Consider the following 5,166-nt stretch of genomic DNA (forward strand, 5'->3'; position numbering starts at 1 on the left):
TATATACAAGCAAATTATGCATTCTAACTAAGCCCTGAAAGGAACGACAAGAAGCAACAATCCCGTGGCAGGCACAAAAAAGTACGGCAACTCGTAATACATAAATCCACATAATAGAAAAAAAGGTAATGTAAAGTTATCCAACGCCTCAGCCTTTGCAGTGGAGAGAAACAAAACAGGAAAAAGGAAACTCGTCCTCTTAAAGTTTGAACAAGTTGCCTTCTGGTCGTATACGTGTTTAACTTTCTCAATTCCGGGTACTTAGATATTCTTTACCATTTTAATGAGTCCTCAGAATAACTCAAAGGGAGATGATATACCGGAACGCAGTGTGGGGGAGTGGGGGGTTAGTCTCTCTCTCTCTCTCTCTCTCTCTCTCTCTCTCTCTCTCTCTCTCTCTCTCTCTCTCTCTTTTTCTCTTTCTCTTTCTCTTTCTCTTTCTCTTTCTCTTTCTCTCCCGCTCCCTTTCCCTTTCTCCCTCCCTCTTTCACTACTTAATACTTTTGTATATATTTCCTTCTTTCCCTTTTATTTGATAACTGTTATTTTGGTGGTTCTTTAGTTTTCTTTGTGTTCCCCACTCCCCACTCCCCACTCCCCTCTCTCCCTCTCTCTCCCTCGCTCTCTCTCCTGTATAACCCAATGGTGATGAGCTTGATGTAATGTGTTCCCTGGAGGCTAATGGACGGGCGATCTTTGTTTATCTCCGGTCCATCTTCCCGTGATAAGCAGATGAAGGGAGTGAAGAGGGAGGCAGCTACTCAGTCCATCAGAGCGTAGTGGAAGATGAATACTATGTAGATGAGGAAGAACATAGTAAATAGGTAGAAGATGCAGACGGCCATGATAAAGATGCAGAAGATAAAGAATAGCATGGTAAAGATGTAGAAGATGGAGAGGAAAAGGTGGATATATAGAGTAGCTAGGAATAGTAATTTAGAAATACAGGGATATTAGGGAAGGTAAAATTAAAGCATTGATGAAAAGAATAATTGGATAGTTAAATACAGAACAAAAAGCTGACACTATTACAAAAAAGAAAAAAAAGGAATTAATTCAGTCTTCGATTTCCGTCATCTCCTAAAATATAATATAATATATATATATATATATATATATATATATATATATATATATATATATATATATATATATCTCTCTCTCTCAATTTGATACATTTTCCAAACTCCTCCATTTTTTTAGGTGTGTGTGTGTGTGTGTGTGTGTGTGTGTGTGTGTGAAAACGCCCGCGAGACAAACCCACTTCGCTTCACACCCAACACACACACACACACAAAAAAAAAAAAAAAACGACAAAACATAATCACACCTCTGCATTGTTAGCGGCGAGTGAGATAAAAAGGACTCAAAAGAATCTCTGGAAAGCTAACAACCCGCTAACGAGTGATGATATAAAAAAAGAAAAATAGCAGACCGCTTTCCTTCCCCTTTGCAACCCTTCCTCCCGAACGACCCTTTCCCCTCCCCATCCCTAACCCTCTACATCCCCTTCCTCCCTCTCCCCCTTCAAGCCCCAACCACCTGCACACTCACTGAGCAATCACCTCCCCTCACCCTCAACACCTTTTTTTCGAACCGGCGTCCATTTTTCGAACTCGTTTTCCTCCGTTTTAACCTCGCCTCCAGCCTCGAACTGCGCGCATCTCCATTTGATTCGGCCACTTGCAAGCGAAACACACACACACACACACACACACACGGGCGGAAGGGCGAGGAAGCAGCTTCGTTCTATATTTTTCAGGCCAAATTTGCACCTACGTTTCTTTCCGTCGACGCTCTCCTTCAGCCTCATGCTCTGCCCCCCTAAACCACGCACTCCCAACCCTCCTTCCAACCCTCGCAGCCTCCCTCTTGCCCTGCCTGCCTCTCTCCCATGCAGCCTTCTTCCTTCCCTCTCCGCCTCCTTCTCTCCCTTTCCCCCCCTAAACCACGCACTCCCAGCTCTACCAACGCACCCTTCTTGTCCCTCCATTCCTCAAAGTCACCCTCTTGCCCTCCTTCCCTTCCTCCTTCCCTCCCTTCTTCCTTCCCTCTCCCTCTTCCCCCCTAAACCACGCACTTTCAACCCTACGAACACACCATTCTTGTCCTTCCATCCCTTGCAGCCTCTCTCTTACCCTCCCATCCATCCATCCATCCCAGCCTTCCTCGCCTCTCTCCCCTTCCTCCGGTTACAAAGAGACAGTCCCATTATATCTTTCCCGTACAGTGAGCATAACTCCGTCTATCCCACGCCGGGCCGATCCAAGATTTAGCCTCCGCCCGCTCGTCCTTAGGCAAACTGCGCGGACCCGAGGAGGAACAGAAAGAAAGGAGAATGAGACGGGCGGCTGAAAAACAGAGAAGAGTGGCGGAAATAGAAAACCTCGAAGCCGGGGCGGGAAAGAGAACGAGCGTGCGAGGAGGGTTTTTTAAGGCGTACGGAGGCGTGGATAACAACTTGCTGCCGCGTGTGATAAAAAGAAAGAAAAAAAAGAAGAGTCAAAGTGAGTGAGAAATATTGACGCTGGAAAAGATATATGGCGAGAGAGAGAGAGAGAGAGAGAGAGAGAGAGAGAGAGAGAGAGAGAGAGAGAGAGAAAAGAAAAGATGACCCGAAGAAGACGAAAGAGGAAGGAAAAAAAACAGGAAATGAATGAGAGCAAGAAAGTTTTGTCATTTTGAGGAAGAGATTCAGAAGGAGAAGAACCATTGGGGCGACGGAGACCCGGGCACGGCGAGGAAGAAAGTGGGAGAAGAAGGGAAGAGGAACAAGAAAGTGAAATAGATAAGGGAATAGAAGACACTGAAGGAGAAGATAAAATTGATGATACTGATGATAAGAAAAATGGGGAGACTGAAGAATTGCCAATGAAAAAAATGGGATAAGAAAGGAAAACAGAGGAAGGAAGAAGAGACAAAGAAGGAAAAGATAAGGTAGATGATAATGTTGCTGCAAGAAGAGGGAGAGAAAACAAAAGAAAAGGAAAGTAAAAGGAGGAGGAAGATGAGTGAAGAAAGGAAATGGAACAAGAAAGTGAAACAGAAGAGAAAAATGAGACAAAGAAAATAGTTGAAAATAATGATAATAGAAAAAGAGGAATAAGAAAAACAAACAAATAAAGGAAATTTAGTGAAGAAGAAAATGGAATAGGAACGAAGAGGGGACAAGTGAAATAGATGAGGGGAAGAGAAGAAAAAGAAGGGGAAAATAAGGTTGATGATAGTAATAATGTAAGAGGAAGAGAAAACAAGAGGAAAAGAAATTAAGAAGAGGAAGTGAAGGTTTAGCGAGGAAGAAAACGGGAGAGGAAATGAAAAGGAACAGGAAAGTGTAACAGGTGAGGGAAAAGAAGGCATAGAAGAAGAGGACAGTGATGATGAAATACGGAAGAAAGAAAATACACAAAAAATAGGATGGAGAGGGTAAGGAGATGGTTTAGGAGATAGAGGAGAAATACAGGTAGCCTCTTCATCACTTATTAACATTTCTTTCAAGTAATATCTAAGTAATATATGAATAAAACATTGCTCTCTTACTCCGTCGACTTTACCAGACCAAATAAGTTTAGAATATCTTTTTTTTTCAATTATCACCATTACTACTCTTTTTCTCGTTAGTAGCCCTAAAAACACATCCAACCCACAACCACCCCCTATATATCCACACCCACACCCACACCCACCCACATATACACCTACCAACCATGACTTCACAACCAAACAGACACACTCCGCTCCTCCTCTTCCACCTCCCCATTATTTACAGCCTAAGAAAGCCATTTATCAAGGCGGAAAGCCGAAAACAGTCCGGATAAGACGCGCACATCTGTCTGGTAATCCGAACTGGGGTGAGAGAGAGAGAGAGAGGGGGGGGGAGTGGGGTAGTGGGGGCGCAGGAGGGGCGACGCGGCTCGTAGACAGGTCAGTAATGAAGGTCTTAAGCGTAATACAGACTTGCTTGGGCGCGGCGTGGAGCCTCGCCTCGGCTGCTCAAAGAGGGATCCCCGTTGCGCCGAGTCTCAGGGTCTAATTCAGGTTGAGGGGCGGCTGTGATCGTCCCGGATATATACGTACTATGGGCTGGGCGGGCTGGTGGGTTGGCGGGCGGGTTTCATCTCGCGCGGGCAGGCAACGGAAGGGCAGCAAGCGGGTAGGCAGGCAGGCGTCCCAAAGCTACCTCCGTTTTCTGTGTGACGGGATTAGAAGTGCTCCCCCTCCTCCTCCCTCTTCCATCCTCGCCTTCCCCAAAGAGAGTGAGAGAGAGAATGAGTGAAAGCCAAAAGTCTTTCATCCTTCCCTTCCTTCTTCCTTCCTGCCTGCCTCCCTTCCTTCATCCGCTTGTCCCTTCGCTTTGTTGTTGTTTCTGCCTCCCCCTGATCAGTTATAATGTTAGGTTGGTGTGGCTGTGTGTGTCAGTGACCGTCGTTCATTTATTTTTGTCGGTTTTCCAAGAGGTGAATCGGTTTGATATATTTTCTAAAGCCTGTTCTCGCGTGTATCTGGCGTCTATATGTCGATCGGTGTTTGACTTGCTTTGGTAACGGACACAATCATATAACTAACAAACAGATGTACAGCGACGAAAACATTATCGCCTCCTCGCTACATTATCCGTTACTCATCGCATCGAATATTATCTTCCTTTCAGCTTAAAACAAAGTAAAAGAACTGAAGAACACTACCATGCCATGTTTTCATTCATTTCAATTAACATACCACTTTGCCTTAAGAAGAAGTAAAAGAGGGTTAAATTAAATGGCTTGTTGGCGGCATCTTCTCTTCCTTATCAAGTTACACGGACAACGCGTTACTTTTCACATGGCTGTCACTCCCCCCACCTTCGTATATTTTCAGATTCATATATTGTCATCCCCATCCTTCATGCATATATATTACCCTCTAATCAAGTCAAATAAGTAAAGTCACCTGTAACATATAAACAGTTAATATAAACCCACTTTAAGCAGGGACCACTAAGCAAGCAGGCACGGTTCGATACAAGAGCTGAGGATGCTACGCCTACCACTGGATTGGGTGGTGGTGGCGGCGGTGTAAGAGATGGTAGCTGCTATTGATGCAACCATGTCGGCGGGGGTAGTTAAAAACGTAAGCCCTCTACTGAACTGGAAGGTGATGGTGGTGGTGGTGATGATGGAGATGGTG

This window comes from Eriocheir sinensis, chromosome 40 (assembly GCF_024679095.1).
Source record: "Eriocheir sinensis breed Jianghai 21 chromosome 40, ASM2467909v1, whole genome shotgun sequence".
Lineage (NCBI taxonomy): Eukaryota > Metazoa > Arthropoda > Malacostraca > Decapoda > Varunidae > Eriocheir > Eriocheir sinensis.